General features: G+C 39.8%; 6 non-coding genes and 7 pseudogenes across 6 annotated transcripts; all 13 read left to right on the top strand.

Annotated features, from left to right (window-relative positions):
* The first annotated feature begins 316 nt into the window (after positions 1-316).
* LOC120038292 lies at positions 317-434 on the top strand. The gene has a single exon (XR_005475022.1). It is a non-coding gene; the product is annotated as a 5S ribosomal RNA (ribosomal RNA).
* A 699-nt stretch (positions 435-1,133) lies between these two features.
* On the top strand, positions 1,134-1,284 carry LOC120038294 (annotated as a pseudogene).
* Positions 1,285-1,967: 683 nt separating this feature from the next.
* LOC120038291 lies at positions 1,968-2,086 on the top strand. The gene has a single exon (XR_005475021.1). It is a non-coding gene; the product is annotated as a 5S ribosomal RNA (ribosomal RNA).
* Positions 2,087-2,777: 691 nt separating this feature from the next.
* Positions 2,778-2,924, top strand: LOC120038315 (annotated as a pseudogene).
* Positions 2,925-3,600: 676 nt separating this feature from the next.
* Positions 3,601-3,719, top strand: LOC120038289. Its single transcript, XR_005475019.1, has one exon. It is a non-coding gene; the product is annotated as a 5S ribosomal RNA (ribosomal RNA).
* Positions 3,720-4,412: 693 nt separating this feature from the next.
* Positions 4,413-4,559, top strand: LOC120038314 (annotated as a pseudogene).
* Positions 4,560-11,530: 6,971 nt separating this feature from the next.
* On the top strand, positions 11,531-11,677 carry LOC120038313 (annotated as a pseudogene).
* A 685-nt stretch (positions 11,678-12,362) lies between these two features.
* Positions 12,363-12,481, top strand: LOC120038288. The gene has a single exon (XR_005475018.1). It is a non-coding gene; the product is annotated as a 5S ribosomal RNA (ribosomal RNA).
* A 691-nt stretch (positions 12,482-13,172) lies between these two features.
* Positions 13,173-13,319, top strand: LOC120038311 (annotated as a pseudogene).
* Positions 13,320-14,005: 686 nt separating this feature from the next.
* LOC120038287 lies at positions 14,006-14,124 on the top strand. The gene has a single exon (XR_005475017.1). It is a non-coding gene; the product is annotated as a 5S ribosomal RNA (ribosomal RNA).
* Positions 14,125-14,815: 691 nt separating this feature from the next.
* On the top strand, positions 14,816-14,962 carry LOC120038310 (annotated as a pseudogene).
* Positions 14,963-15,647: 685 nt separating this feature from the next.
* On the top strand, positions 15,648-15,766 carry LOC120038286. The gene has a single exon (XR_005475016.1). It is a non-coding gene; the product is annotated as a 5S ribosomal RNA (ribosomal RNA).
* A 691-nt stretch (positions 15,767-16,457) lies between these two features.
* LOC120038308 lies at positions 16,458-16,604 on the top strand (annotated as a pseudogene).
* Positions 16,605-16,717: the final 113 nt, after the last annotated feature.

Here is a 16,717-nt window from a genome sequence, read left to right as displayed (position 1 = left end):
AGCTTTTGTGTATTATTGTGGCTAGTAGGATAGCTGCATGGGAAACTGTTGCTGATGATGTATTTGTCAGAAGTCATTGTATTTGTCCGTTTTTTTCCCACAAGGCTGAAATATGTGCCCTCGCTTAGAATGTTTGCAAGGTTTGTTTGTATTTCATCCAACTATCTGTGCTAAAAAGTGATGGCTACAGTATATGTAATTTCTTCCACTTTTTGAGTGAGCCAAAGTTCAAGCTGCTTATCTAATTGGTGAGAATGCAATGTCTGTTTATCAGACTCACTTTGACTTTATATGGTGTGCCAAGAGATGTACCTTCGCTTACGGCCATACCAGCCTGAATATGCCCGATCTCGTCTGATCTCGGAAGCTAAGCAGGGTCGGGCCTGGTTAGTACTTGATGGGAGACCGCCTGGGAATACCAGGTGCTGTAAGCCTTTGTGTCCACTAGGGGGGCTGTGGCATTATTTCATCAGCAACACTGCCTTGTAGTAAGCATTTGATGCTGAATTGACTAAATGCAGCTTCTATGGGCCTAGTCTCCCCTGCCCTTTTAATACGATCAAAGTTCCTTGTGTTGTCAGGGAGCAACTGCCTTTTATTGCATAAGACAAATAAGAATATTGTTACTGAATGCAGCTTGTGTGTGCTCTGTGCTCCCTCGCCCTGTTCAAATGATCAAAGGAAATAATGCTGGTGAGGAGTGGAACTGGACTGGTGTCTGATGGCCCTGTGTTTTCCATGTTGGAATTACAACCCTTCTTTTTAGGGAGTAAATCAAAAGCACAAGAGAATCTGAGATGTTATCGGATAATAAATCAATTGGTTTCATGCATTTGTCTGTGTTGTGTGTGTGTGTCTGAATGTGATTGTATTTCGTCATATCGCAACATTTGTGATATCAGATAGGTTAGATATTAAAAAGTAATTGGTGATTTTTTCGACAGTGTTGCATGATGGGAATCTAGTGGTTCACTGATATAATCTAGTAAACAAAATAAACTACTTTTTCACTACTCTGTGTGAAAGTGCATTCCTAAACGGCATTTTTAACGCAGGTCGATGTGATAGATATTATCAGAACACAAAGTGGTTACCGTTAGCGGAAAAATGTTGGCACTGGAGACACTTTTCCTCCACTAAGCAGAAGAGATACCGTGATCAAGAAGGTGGTTCACCCGGTGTGGGGCTCAGCCATTGCACTCTGGCTGTGCTGACCCCTTGCGAATTTTCCAAATGTGGGGGAATCCGATTGCAAAATTTATGGTAGTGGCTCGTTTTGAGCTTTACCTGATGTCTTTGTTAATGATAAACTGTTGCTTGGCGGCAGGCTTAAGGATGACTTGAGTCAACTGACTGTGCTTATGGAGATCTTTGAAGTCAGTTGTGAAGGAGACTTTGTGGACCAATCGAAAGGTGGAAACATTTGTTGTAGCAAAATATTGTTGGCATTTTGTCGAAACATTATGTTGCGAAATGCAGCATTGTATTTATGCCACGCTGGTACTTCAATCAGGAGATAGTTGAGAAGCCACTCTAACCCCCCCCCCCCCCCCCCCCGGTCATGATGTGTCATGCGCTTCCAATATGAAATTGTCCATACATGCGTTCCTCCTTAGCACAGAACAATGCAATAGGTTTTCAACATCCAGAGCTTTTGTGTATTTATTGTGGCTAGTAGGATAGCTGCATGGGAAACTGTTGCTGATGATGTATTTGTCAGAAGTCATTGTATTTGTCCGTTTTTTTCCCACAAGGCTGAAATATGTGCCCTCGCTTAGAAATGTTTGCAAGGTTTGTTTGTATTTCATCCAACTCTCTGTGCTAAAAAGTGATGGCTACAGTATATGTAATTTCTTCCACTTTTTGAGTGAGCCAAAGTTCAAGCTGCTTATCTAATTGGTGAGAATGCAATGTCTGTTTATCAGACTCACTTTGACTTTATATGGTGTGCCAAGAGATGTACCTTCGCTTACGGCCATACCAGCCTGAATATGCCCGATCTCGTCTGATCTCGGAAGCTAAGCAGGGTCGGGCCTGGTTAGTACTTGGATGGGAGACCGCCTGGGAATACCAGGTGCTGTAAGCCTTTTGTCCACTAGGGGGTGTGGCATTATTTCATCAGCAACACTGCCTTGTAGTAAGCATTTGATGCTGAATTGACTAAATGCAGCTTCTATGGGCTAGTCTCCCCTGCCCTTTTAATACGATCAAAGTTCCTTGTGTTGTCAGGGAGCAACTGCCTTTTATGCATAAGACAAATAAGAATATTGTTACTGAATGCAGCTTGTGTGTGCTCTGTGCTCCCTCGCCCTGTTCAAATGATCAAAGGAAATAATGCTGGTGAGGAGTGGAACTGGACTGGTGTCTGATGGCCCTGTGTTTTCCATGTTGGAATTACAACCCTTCTTTTATGGAGTAAATCAAAAGCACAAGAGAATCTGAGATGTTATCGATAATAAATCAATTGGTTTCATGCATTTGTCTGTGTGTGTGTGTGTGTCTGAATGTGATTGTATTTCGTCATATCGCAAACATTTGTGATATCAGATGGGTTAAGATATTAAAAAGTAATTGGTGATTTTTTCGACAGTGTTGCATGATGGGAATCTAGTGGTTCACTGATATAATCTAGTAAACAAAATAAACTACTTTTTCACTACTCTGTGTGCAAGTGCATTCCTAAACGGCATTTAACGCAGGTCGATGTGATATGATATTATCAGAACACAAAGTGGTTACCGTTAGCGGAAAATGTTGGCACTGGAGACACTTTTCCTCCACTAAGCAGAAGAGATACCGTGATCAAGAAGGTGGTTCACCCGGTGTGGGGCTCAGCCATTGCACTCTGGCTGTGCTGACCCCTTGCGAATTTTCCAAATGTGGGAATCCGATTGCAAAATTTATGGTAGTGCTCGTTTGAGCTTTACCCTGATGTCTTTGTTAATGATAAACTGTTGCTTGGCGGCAGGCTTAAGGATGACTTGAGTCAACTGACTGTGCTTATGGAGATCTTTGAAGTCAGTTGTGAAGGAGACTTTGTGGACCAATCGAAAGGTGGAAACATTTGTTTGTAGCAAAATATTGTTGGCATTTTGTCGAAACATTATGTTGCGAAATGCAGCATTGTATTTATGCCACGCTGGTACTTCAATCAGGAGATAGTTGAGAAGCCACTCTAACCCCCCCCCCCGGTCATGATGTGTCCATGCGCTTCCAATATGAAATTGTCCATACATGCGTTCCTCCTTAGCACAGAACAATGCAATAGGTTTTCAACATCCAGAGCTTTTGTGTATTTATTGTGGCTAGTAGGATAGCTGCATGGGAAACTGTTGCTGATGATGTATTTGTCAGAAGTCATTGTATTTGTCCGTTTTTTCCCACAAGGCTGAAATATGTGCCCTCGCTTAGAAATGTTTGCAAGGTTTGTTTGTATTTCATCCAACTATCTGTGCTAAAAAGTGATGGCTACAGTATATGTAATTTCTTCCACTTTTTGAGTGAGCCAAAGTTCAAGCTGCTTATCTAATTGGTGAGAATGCAATGTCTGTTTATCAGACTCACTTTGACTTTATATGGTGTGCCAAGAGATGTACCTTCGCTTACGGCCATACCAGCCTGAATATGCCCGATCTCGTCTGATCTCGGAAGCTAAGCAGGGTCGGGCCTGGTTAGTACTTGGATGGGAGACCGCCTGGGAATACCAGGTGCTGTAAGCCTTTTGTCCACTAGGGGGTGTGGCATTATTTCATCAGCAACACTGCCTTGTAGTAAGCATTTGATGCTGAATTGACTAAATGCAGCTTCTATGGGCTAGTCTCCCCTGCCCTTTTAATACGATCAAAGTTCCTTGTGTTGTCAGGGAGCAACTGCCTTTTATGCATAAGACAAATAAGAATATTGTTACTGAATGCAGCTTGTGTGTGCTCTGTGCTCCCTCGCCCTGTTCAAATGATCAAAGGAAATAATGCTGGTGAGGAGTGGAACTGGACTGGTGTCTGATGGCCCTGTGTTTTCCATGTTGGAATTACAACCCTTCTTTTATGGAGTAAATCAAAAGCACAAGAGAATCTGAGATGTTATCGATAATAAATCAATTGGTTTCATGCATTTGTCTGTGTGTGTGTGTGTGTGTCTGAATGTGATTGTATTTCGTCATATCGCAAACATTTGTGATATCAGATGGGTTAAGATATTAAAAAGTAATTGGTGATTTTTTCGACAGTGTTGCATGATGGGAATCTAGTGGTTCACTGATATAATCTAGTAAACAAAATAAACTACTTTTTCACTACTCTGTGTGCAAGTGCATTCCTAAACGGCATTTAACGCAGGTCGATGTGATATGATATTATCAGAACACAAAGTGGTTACCGTTAGCGGAAAATGTTGGCACTGGAGACACTTTTCCTCCACTAAGCAGAAGAGATACCGTGATCAAGAAGGTGGTTCACCCGGTGTGGGGCTCAGCCATTGCACTCTGGCTGTGCTGACCCCTTGCGAATTTTCCAAATGTGGGAATCCGATTGCAAAATTTATGGTAGTGCTCGTTTGAGCTTTACCCTGATGTCTTTGTTAATGATAAACTGTTGCTTGGCGGCAGGCTTAAGGATGACTTGAGTCAACTGACTGTGCTTATGGAGATCTTTGAAGTCAGTTGTGAAGGAGACTTTGTGGACCAATCGAAAGGTGGAAACATTTGTTTGTAGCAAAATATTGTTGGCATTTTGTCGAAACATTATGTTGCGAAATGCAGCATTGTATTTATGCCACGCTGGTACTTCAATCAGGAGATAGTTGAGAAGCCACTCTAACCCCCCCCCCGGTCATGATGTGTCATACGCGCCCCATGCGCTTCCAATATGAAATTGTCCATACATGCGTTCCTCCTTAGCACAGAACAATGCAATAGGTTTTCAACATCCAGAGCTTTTGTGTATTTATTGTGGCTAGTAGGATAGCTGCATGGGAAACTGTTGCTGATGATGTATTTGTCAGAAGTCATTGTATTTGTCCGTTTTTTCCCACAAGGCTGAAATATGTGCCCTCGCTTAGAAATGTTTGCAAGGTTTGTTTGTATTTCATCCAACTATCTGTGCTAAAAAGTGATGGCTACAGTATATGTAATTTCTTCCACTTTTTGAGTGAGCCAAAGTTCAAGCTGCTTATCTAATTGGTGAGAATGCAATGTCTGTTTATCAGACTCACTTTGACTTTATATGGTGTACCAAGAGATGTACCTTCGCTTACGGCCATACCAGCCTGAATGCGCATTTCCTGATTGGAGAAGTGACGACAGGTGCGAGTGTCTGAGCTGTGAGTGAGTGTTTGCTGGAGAGTGTTTGCTCGAGAGCTATTTTTGTTAATTAATTGGTTTTTGCAATATAATTTATTATTTTCTTCAGTTGAATAGTTTTAAGTTTGGTTAGTCTTCCCCCTTGCAGTTTTTCTGCTTGGGGGAGAGTTTTTTGGATTCATTTTTTTACTATGACGGACAACATGGAAAAGACAAACGGAATGGACAAAGACAACGAAAAAGCGCAACGGAAGAAAAATGAAGATAAAGAAGAAATGAAATATGGCAAGGAATACACGGTGGCAATTGAGTTGGAAGGAGAAGACAAGGTGACGACAATGGAACTACTAAGAGCAATTAAGGAGGTGTGTGGAGAGGTGGTGGGATGCCGAATGAAAGGGGAGAAGAAGTACGAAATTACGATGAGAAATGAAAAAGGAAAAGAACGTCTAATGGATGGATTAAGAATAAAGGATACAAAGATTCTGGCGAGAGATATTAATGTGAAGGAAGTGGTGGTGTCGTTCATGAATCTCCCAGTATATGTAGAAGATGGTGTGATACTGGGCAAGCTGAGTAGCTGGGGAGTGGCGGCTGTCTCGGAGATAAGGAGGAGAGTTTGGCCAGGAACGGAGGTGGTTGACGGGACACGTTTCTGCAAGGTCAAGTTCACAGAAAAAGTGACATCATTACCTTATTCTACAAGAATTGAGACGTTGGAGGGAGCAGAATATTTCAGAGTCATTCATGACAAACAGGTCAGAGTGTGTCGTATGTGTATTCAACCCGGGCACATAGTAAAAGACTGCCCGGAATTTAAGTGTTTTAAGTGTGGCAATCAAGGACACTATGCGAGAGAATGTGATGGAGAGAAGGAAAGGAATTTTTGTGGTGGATGCAGAAAAAGATTGGCGGAGTGCAACTGTGGAGAGGTTAGGGCTGAAGAGGGGAGTCAAACAATATATGAGGAAGCAGTGGGATTGTCGCAAGAAGGAGAAGAAGGTGGAGGAGAGGACGTGGTGGAAGGTGGAGAGACGGAGGAAGGAAGAAAGAAGAAGGACCAGAAGATAAATGAAATTGGGAGCAGTATGGACACAGAAATAAGAAGAGGGAGTTTTCAGGAGGAGGGGGGGAGTGGACTGGGGGGAAGCAAGGGGGACTCACAGGTTTTGGGGGAAAGCACAGCACTAACAAGTAGCTCGGGGGGTGAAGAAATGGAGGGGGTTATGGAGTTGATGACAATACCAGAGACGGCGATGAGCACGGGGAGCACAACAGATGTGGATGTCAAGAAGGGGAGTTGGCTGGAAAACATGGACTTGGAAGAGATATCGGATACGGATGATGGAGAAAAGATTGAAAGAACGAGGGAAGGATACAGGAAGAGGAAAGCGGGGGGAAGAGGGGGAGAGAAAGGGTGGAAGAGGAAAGAAACTGGATAACAGGTAGAGAATAATGAAATTATATTTTATTATTTTTTATTTATTAGAATGGTTAATATAATGTCAATAAATGCAAATGGTTTGAGGACAATGGGAAAATTTAATAGAATAGTAAAAATGAAGAATTCAGATATTTTATGTATTCAAGAGACGCACTGGGATAATGTATGTGTTTTAGAAGTAAAAAAAATATGGAGGGATTTTATTTATGTAAACAATGGCAGAGGGAATTCAAGTGGGGTTGCTATTTTATTGAGGAAGGATGTGGTGGATAATGTGAAACAGATATATAATGATAATAATGGGAGGATTTTAATTGTAGATTTTGAATATATGAGTATGGTTTTTAGAATTATAAATATTTATGCGCCTAATACTGAAATAGAGCGCAAAGATTTATTTTTAGAAATAGGGAAATGGTGTGAGGGAAACTGTATTGTAGTTGGGGATTTTAATGTTAAAATGGATAGACTGGATATGACAAGAGGAGCTATTTTTAGAAGTGATGTATCTAGGGGGGTTTTAAAGAAGATGATGTTAGAAAAAGGAATAATTGATATATGGAGAGAGGAAAATCCAGAAAAAAGAGAATTTTCTAGAAGGCAGGTGGTTTTAGGGGATTTGAAACAAACGAGGATAGATCTGGTTTTAGTAAAAGAAGGTTTAAGGAATTTTATGAAAGATATTAAGTATGTTTTTACAACTTTTAGTGATCATGCAGGTTTAACATTTTCAGTGGGATTAGATAAGGAAAGAACAGGGGGTGGAATATGGTGTATGAATGCAGGGTATTTGGGAGATGAGGAATATGGGAAACAACTTAAATCTTTGATAGCATGTGAAATGGAGGATAAGCAGAAAGAGAATGATAAGTGTTCATGGTGGGATAAGGTTAAGGAAAAAATAAAAGTTTTTAGTATAGGATATGCAAGGAAAAAGAGAGGTAGGATGAAAAGAGAAGAAAATGAGTTGAGGGCTAAATTGGATAAAGAAATGAGGAAGTGTGACAGTGAACCTAATTATAATATAGGAAAGTTTTTGGAATTAAAAGCACAATTGACTAAATATGAAATAGATAAGTGTAAGGGTGCAATTATAAGAAGTAAGGCAAAGTATGTTTTGGAGGGGGAGAAATGTACTTCATTTTTTCTTGGTTTAGAGAAGAATAAACAGAGGAGAACATATATTAGAGAGATCGAAAATATAAAGGGTGAAGTTGTCAATGATTATGTAGAGGTTTTAGAAACAGTGCAGAATTTTTATAAGGATTTATTTAAGAAAGGGGAGGTGGATGAGGGGTGTGTAAAGGAGATATTGGATAGTGTGGATGTGCAAATTAATGTAGAGGATAAACAAATGTGTGATGGGAAGATAACATTGACTGAAGTTAAAGATGCGATTAAGGGTTTACAAGTAAATAAGAGTCCTGGAGTAGATGGAATAATTGCAGAGTTTTATAAAATATATGCCAGTTTTTTAGCACCTATTTTATTGGAAGTTTATCAATATATGGAGGATAATGATAGTATTTCTGAATCTATGGTGACAGGGCTGATAACGATTTTATATAAAAATAAGGGGAGTAAATTAAAATTGGAGAATTATAGGCCAATTAGTTTATTAAATTCGGATTATAAGATTTTAGCAAAGATACTGGCAAATAGAATGAAGCAAGTTTTAAATGATATTATAGCACCTACACAGAATTATAGTGTGCCTGGTAGAGATATTGCGGATACAATTAATACAATTAGAGATGTGATAAATAAAATGAATCATGATAAGATGGGGGGAATTGTTTTAAGCATAGATTTAAATAAAGCTTTTGATAGGGTGGAACATGATTTTATGTTTAGGGTAATGGATAAATATGGTTTTGGTAATAGAATAATAGGATGGATAAAATTATTATATAAGAAGGCAAAAAGTAGGGTGAAATGTAATGGGGTTTTAACCGATTCTTTTATTCTTGAGAGATCTGTGAGACAGGGGTGTCCTTTATCAGCTTTATTATTCGTTTTATCGGTAGAACCTTTAGCAGCATTTCTTAAAAGAGATAATCTTATAAATTGTGTAGAGACTCCGCAAGGAGGTTTTAGTTTGATACATCAATACGCAGATGATACCACTATAACAGTTAGAGATGAGGGTAGTGTAAAAAGGGTGATGGAGTGTTTTAAAGTATATGGACAAGCATCGGGTGCAAAGGTTAACATGGAGAAGTCAGTAGTAATGTATATTGGGAAGATTAATGAGGGGAATTTTCCTTTTAAAGTGGTTAAAGATTATTTTAAGGTATTAGGAGTGTTTTTAGGGGTGAAAGAAATGGAAGCTAGGGATTTGACATGGAGTGGTGTAATAAATAAAGTTAGAAAGGTGGTAAATATGTGGAGGGGGAGGTCTTTGAAATTAAAAGGGAAAGTAATTGTCATAAATTCATTGTTGATGTCAATATTTATTTATGTAATGAATGTTTTGGATATGCCAGAATGGGTTTTATCTGAAATGAATAAAATTGTAGTTGATTTTTTATGGGAAGGGAAGGGGGTGAGAATAGCTTTTAAAACTTTGATTGCAGGTTATGAGGAGGGGGGTTTGAAGTTGGTAGATTTAAGTGTAAGGAAAACAGCAATTAGAGTAAAAATGGTACGGAAATATTTATTTGGTGAATTGGATTATGGGTGGAAAAGGTTTTTTAAAGAGTATTTGCAGGAGGTTGGGAGGATGGGGGACAATGGTTTATTGATGAGTATGAAGAAGGAAATGTTAGGTAATATACCTTTGTTTTACAGAGAAGTGTTTGAGGCTTGGGGGCGGTTTTTACCAAATATTTATTATGAATGTACCAGTTTAGAAAATATTTTAAATCAGCCGATATTTTTAAATCCAAAGATAAAGTGCAATAATATGATGTTGTTTTGTAAATATTTTATGAGGGCTGGGATGAGGCAGATAGGTGACATAGCATATGAGGTAATTCCTGGGTTTCTTCCATTTCAGGCTATATATGACAATGTGGTTGAAGTAGATGAAGAAATAAGTAAAACTACTGTGGAGAATATGTACAAGAAAATATTAGGATGTATTCCCGGGGAGTGGGTGATTTTAATAAACAAAGAGGTGGTCAAAAGATCTAGGGCTTTACCAGTTTTATATTATGAAAGTAATGGGGAGAAACATGATTTATCAGGTCTAAAAGTTAAAATGGTTTATAGAAAATGTATTTTAAAAGAGATAAAAAGTCCTGCTGCGGAGAAAGTGTGGTCTAGGGTGTTTCCAAACATGGATGTAAAATCAATATGGAAGAATGTAAATGTAAAATATAATTTTATAGAATGTGAAGACAATGATTTTAAATTGAAACATAATAGGATTTTTACAAATGTGGTTTTGCATCAAATAAATAGGGATATTAAAAGAGAATGCGATATTTGTGGTACGGGGGTGGAAAATTTGATGCACTTTTTTATTGAATGTAGTAGGTTGAAAGACTTTTCACGAGTTTTTAAAAGGGCTTTTAGTAAAACATTGGGGAGAAGAGATTTTTACTGGGGTGGAGTGGAGGAGGTTGTTTCTTTTTGGTGTAAATGGGAAAAGTAAAGTTTTAAATTTTAATTTGGTGAATTTTATACTAAGTCATGCTAGATATGCGATAAGATTAAGAAGGAATTTAGGTCATTATGAAGGGAAAATTGTGAGTGTGGAAGGTTTTTTTAGGAGCATATTAGAGAGAGATATAGAGATAATATATAGATACGGTGGAGGAAATTTTGAAAAATTGTTTGTGTGGGGGAGTACTTTTATTGAAATTCTGTCAAATGGGAAACTTGTATTTCATTATTAAGTGGATTTAGTGGATGATTGTGTTTTTTAATAGGTTTTATTTTATTTATTTTTTATTTTTTGATTTTGTAAAAGGATGAATTGTTCATCCTTTTTTATTATTGATTGAATGTTGTAAATATTATGTGTTTTTTCATAATAAAAGATAAAAAAAAAAAAAAATATGCCCGATCTCGTCTGATCTCGGAAGCTAAGCAGGGTCGGGCCTGGTTAGTACTTGGATGGGAGACCGCCTGGGAATACCAGGTGCTGTAAGCCTTTTGTCCACTAGGGGGTGTGGCATTATTTCATCAGCAACACTGCCTTGTAGTAAGCATTTGATGCTGAATTGACTAAATGCAGCTTCTATGGGCTAGTCTCCCCTGCCCTTTTAATACGATCAAAGTTCCTTGTGTTGTCAGGGAGCAACTGCCTTTTATGCATAAGACAAATAAGAATATTGTTACTGAATGCAGCTTGTGTGTGCTCTGTGCTCCCTCGCCCTGTTCAAATGATCAAAGGAAATAATGCTGGTGAGGAGTGGAACTGGACTGGTGTCTGATGGCCCTGTGTTTTCCATGTTGGAATTACAACCCTTCTTTTATGGAGTAAATCAAAAGCACAAGAGAATCTGAGATGTTATCGATAATAAATCAATTGGTTTCATGCATTTGTCTGTGTGTGTGTGTGTGTCTGAATGTGATTGTATTTCGTCATATCGCAAACATTTGTGATATCAGATGGGTTAAGATATTAAAAAGTAATTGGTGATTTTTTCGACAGTGTTGCATGATGGGAATCTAGTGGTTCACTGATATAATCTAGTAAACAAAATAAACTACTTTTTCACTACTCTGTGTGCAAGTGCATTCCTAAACGGCATTTAACGCAGGTCGATGTGATATGATATTATCAGAACACAAAGTGGTTACCGTTAGCGGAAAATGTTGGCACTGGAGACACTTTTCCTCCACTAAGCAGAAGAGATACCGTGATCAAGAAGGTGGTTCACCCGGTGTGGGGCTCAGCCATTGCACTCTGGCTGTGCTGACCCCTTGCGAATTTTCCAAATGTGGGAATCCGATTGCAAAATTTATGGTAGTGCTCGTTTGAGCTTTACCCTGATGTCTTTGTTAATGATAAACTGTTGCTTGGCGGCAGGCTTAAGGATGACTTGAGTCAACTGACTGTGCTTATGGAGATCTTTGAAGTCAGTTGTGAAGGAGACTTTGTGGACCAATCGAAAGGTGGAAACATTTGTTTGTAGCAAAATATTGTTGGCATTTTGTCGAAACATTATGTTGCGAAATGCAGCATTGTATTTATGCCACGCTGGTACTTCAATCAGGAGATAGTTGAGAAGCCACTCTAACCCCCCCCCCGGTCATGATGTGTCATACGCGCCCCATGCGCTTCCAATATGAAATTGTCCATACATGCGTTCCTCCTTAGCACAGAACAATGCAATAGGTTTTCAACATCCAGAGCTTTTGTGTATTTATTGTGGCTAGTAGGATAGCTGCATGGGAAACTGTTGCTGATGATGTATTTGTCAGAAGTCATTGTATTTGTCCGTTTTTTCCCACAAGGCTGAAATATGTGCCCTCGCTTAGAAATGTTTGCAAGGTTTGTTTGTATTTCATCCAACTCTCTGTGCTAAAAAGTGATGGCTACAGTATATGTAATTTCTTCCACTTTTTGAGTGAGCCAAAGTTCAAGCTGCTTATCTAATTGGTGAGAATGCAATGTCTGTTTATCAGACTCACTTTGACTTTATATGGTGTGCCAAGAGATGTACCTTCGCTTACGGCCATACCAGCCTGAATATGCCCGATCTCGTCTGATCTCGGAAGCTAAGCAGGGTCGGGCCTGGTTAGTACTTGGATGGGAGACCGCCTGGGAATACCAGGTGCTGTAAGCCTTTTGTCCACTAGGGGGTGTGGCATTATTTCATCAGCAACACTGCCTTGTAGTAAGCATTTGATGCTGAATTGACTAAATGCAGCTTCTATGGGCTAGTCTCCCCTGCCCTTTTAATACGATCAAAGTTCCTTGTGTTGTCAGGGAGCAACTGCCTTTTATGCATAAGACAAATAAGAATATTGTTACTGAATGCAGCTTGTGTGTGCTCTGTGCTCCCTCGCCCTGTTCAAATGATCAAAGGAAATAATGCTGGTGAGGAGTGGAACTGGACTGGTGTCTGATGGCCCTGTGTTTTCCATGTTGGAATTACAACCCTTCTTTTATGGAGTAAATCAAAAGCACAAGAGAATCTGAGATGTTATCGATAATAAATCAATTGGTTTCATGCATTTGTCTGTGTGTGTGTGTGTGTCTGAATGTGATTGTATTTCGTCATATCGCAAACATTTGTGATATCAGATGGGTTAAGATATTAAAAAGTAATTGGTGATTTTTTCGACAGTGTTGCATGATGGGAATCTAGTGGTTCACTGATATAATCTAGTAAACAAAATAAACTACTTTTTCACTACTCTGTGTGCAAGTGCATTCCTAAACGGCATTTAACGCAGGTCGATGTGATATGATATTATCAGAACACAAAGTGGTTACCGTTAGCGGAAAATGTTGGCACTGGAGACACTTTTCCTCCACTAAGCAGAAGAGATACCGTGATCAAGAAGGTGGTTCACCCGGTGTGGGGCTCAGCCATTGCACTCTGGCTGTGCTGACCCCTTGCGAATTTTCCAAATGTGGGAATCCGATTGCAAAATTTATGGTAGTGCTCGTTTGAGCTTTACCCTGATGTCTTTGTTAATGATAAACTGTTGCTTGGCGGCAGGCTTAAGGATGACTTGAGTCAACTGACTGTGCTTATGGAGATCTTTGAAGTCAGTTGTGAAGGAGACTTTGTGGACCAATCGAAAGGTGGAAACATTTGTTTGTAGCAAAATATTGTTGGCATTTTGTCGAAACATTATGTTGCGAAATGCAGCATTGTATTTATGCCACGCTGGTACTTCAATCAGGAGATAGTTGAGAAGCCACTCTAACCCCCCCCCCCGGTCATGATGTGTCATACGCGCCCCATGCGCTTCCAATATGAAATTGTCCATACATGCGTTCCTCCTTAGCACAGAACAATGCAATAGGTTTTCAACATCCAGAGCTTTTGTGTATTTATTGTGGCTAGTAGGATAGCTGCATGGGAAACTGTTGCTGATGATGTATTTGTCAGAAGTCATTGTATTTGTCCGTTTTTTCCCACAAGGCTGAAATATGTGCCCTCGCTTAGAAATGTTTGCAAGGTTTGTTTGTATTTCATCCAACTATCTGTGCTAAAAAGTGATGGCTACAGTATATGTAATTTCTTCCACTTTTTGAGTGAGCCAAAGTTCAAGCTGCTTATCTAATTGGTGAGAATGCAATGTCTGTTTATCAGACTCACTTTGACTTTATATGGTGTACCAAGAGATGTACCTTCGCTTACGGCCATACCAGCCTGAATATGCCCGATCTCGTCTGATCTCGGAAGCTAAGCAGGGTCGGGCCTGGTTAGTACTTGGATGGGAGACCGCCTGGGAATACCAGGTGCTGTAAGCCTTTTGTCCACTAGGGGGTGTGGCATTATTTCATCAGCAACACTGCCTTGTAGTAAGCATTTGATGCTGAATTGACTAAATGCAGCTTCTATGGGCTAGTCTCCCCTGCCCTTTTAATACGATCAAAGTTCCTTGTGTTGTCAGGGAGCAACTGCCTTTTATGCATAAGACAAATAAGAATATTGTTACTGAATGCAGCTTGTGTGTGCTCTGTGCTCCCTCGCCCTGTTCAAATGATCAAAGGAAATAATGCTGGTGAGGAGTGGAACTGGACTGGTGTCTGATGGCCCTGTGTTTTCCATGTTGGAATTACAACCCTTCTTTTATGGAGTAAATCAAAAGCACAAGAGAATCTGAGATGTTATCGATAATAAATCAATTGGTTTCATGCATTTGTCTGTGTGTGTGTGTGTGTCTGAATGTGATTGTATTTCGTCATATCGCAAACATTTGTGATATCAGATGGGTTAAGATATTAAAAAGTAATTGGTGATTTTTTCGACAGTGTTGCATGATGGGAATCTAGTGGTTCACTGATATAATCTAGTAAACAAAATAAACTACTTTTTCACTACTCTGTGTGCAAGTGCATTCCTAAACGGCATTTAACGCAGGTCGATGTGATATGATATTATCAGAACACAAAGTGGTTACCGTTAGCGGAAAATGTTGGCACTGGAGACACTTTTCCTCCACTAAGCAGAAGAGATACCGTGATCAAGAAGGTGGTTCACCCGGTGTGGGGCTCAGCCATTGCACTCTGGCTGTGCTGACCCCTTGCGAATTTTCCAAATGTGGGAATCCGATTGCAAAATTTATGGTAGTGCTCGTTTGAGCTTTACCCTGATGTCTTTGTTAATGATAAACTGTTGCTTGGCGGCAGGCTTAAGGATGACTTGAGTCAACTGACTGTGCTTATGGAGATCTTTGAAGTCAGTTGTGAAGGAGACTTTGTGGACCAATCGAAAGGTGGAAACATTTGTTTGTAGCAAAATATTGTTGGCATTTTGTCGAAACATTATGTTGCGAAATGCAGCATTGTATTTATGCCACGCTGGTACTTCAATCAGGAGATAGTTGAGAAGCCACTCTAACCCCCCCCCCGGTCATGATGTGTCATACGCGCCCCATGCGCTTCCAATATGAAATTGTCCATACATGCGTTCCTCCTTAGCACAGAACAATGCAATAGGTTTTCAACATCCAGAGCTTTTGTGTATTTATTGTGGCTAGTAGGATAGCTGCATGGGAAACTGTTGCTGATGATGTATTTGTCAGAAGTCATTGTATTTGTCCGTTTTTTCCCACAAGGCTGAAATATGTGCCCTCGCTTAGAAATGTTTGCAAGGTTTGTTTGTATTTCATCCAACTCTCTGTGCTAAAAAGTGATGGCTACAGTATATGTAATTTCTTCCACTTTTTGAGTGAGCCAAAGTTCAAGCTGCTTATCTAATTGGTGAGAATGCAATGTCTGTTTATCAGACTCACTTTGACTTTATATGGTGTACCAAGAGATGTACCTTCGCTTACGGCCATACCAGCCTGAATATGCCCGATCTCGTCTGATCTCGGAAGCTAAGCAGGGTCGGGCCTGGTTAGTACTTGGATGGGAGACCGCCTGGGAATACCAGGTGCTGTAAGCCTTTTGTCCACTAGGGGGTGTGGCATTATTTCATCAGCAACACTGCCTTGTAGTAAGCATTTGATGCTGAATTGACTAAATGCAGCTTCTATGGGCTAGTCTCCCCTGCCCTTTTAATACGATCAAAGTTCCTTGTGTTGTCAGGGAGCAACTGCCTTTTATGCATAAGACAAATAAGAATATTGTTACTGAATGCAGCTTGTGTGTGCTCTGTGCTCCCTCGCCCTGTTCAAATGATCAAAGGAAATAATGCTGGTGAGGAGTGGAACTGGACTGGTGTCTGATGGCCCTGTGTTTTCCATGTTGGAATTACAACCCTTCTTTTATGGAGTAAATCAAAAGCACAAGAGAATCTGAGATGTTATCGATAATAAATCAATTGGTTTCATGCATTTGTCTGTGTGTGTGTGTGTGTCTGAATGTGATTGTATTTCGTCATATCGCAAACATTTGTGATATCAGATGGGTTAAGATATTAAAAAGTAATTGGTGATTTTTTCGACAGTGTTGCATGATGGGAATCTAGTGGTTCACTGATATAATCTAGTAAACAAAATAAACTACTTTTTCACTACTCTGTGTGCAAGTGCATTCCTAAACGGCATTTAACGCAGGTCGATGTGATATGATATTATCAGAACACAAAGTGGTTACCGTTAGCGGAAAATGTTGGCACTGGAGACACTTTTCCTCCACTAAGCAGAAGAGATACCGTGATCAAGAAGGTGGTTCACCCGGTGTGGGGCTCAGCCATTGCACTCTGGCTGTGCTGACCCCTTGCGAATTTTCCAAATGTGGGAATCCGATTGCAAAATTTATGGTAGTGCTCGTTTGAGCTTTACCCTGATGTCTTTGTTAATGATAAACTGTTGCTTGGCGGCAGGCTTAAGGATGACTTGAGTCAACTGACTGTGCTTATGGAGATCTTTGAAGTCAGTTGTGAAGGAGACTT

This window comes from Salvelinus namaycush, unplaced genomic scaffold (genome assembly GCF_016432855.1).
Source record: "Salvelinus namaycush isolate Seneca unplaced genomic scaffold, SaNama_1.0 Scaffold2128, whole genome shotgun sequence".
NCBI classification, from domain to species: domain Eukaryota; kingdom Metazoa; phylum Chordata; class Actinopteri; order Salmoniformes; family Salmonidae; genus Salvelinus; species Salvelinus namaycush.
This window is presented reverse-complemented; position numbering and strand designations above follow the sequence as displayed.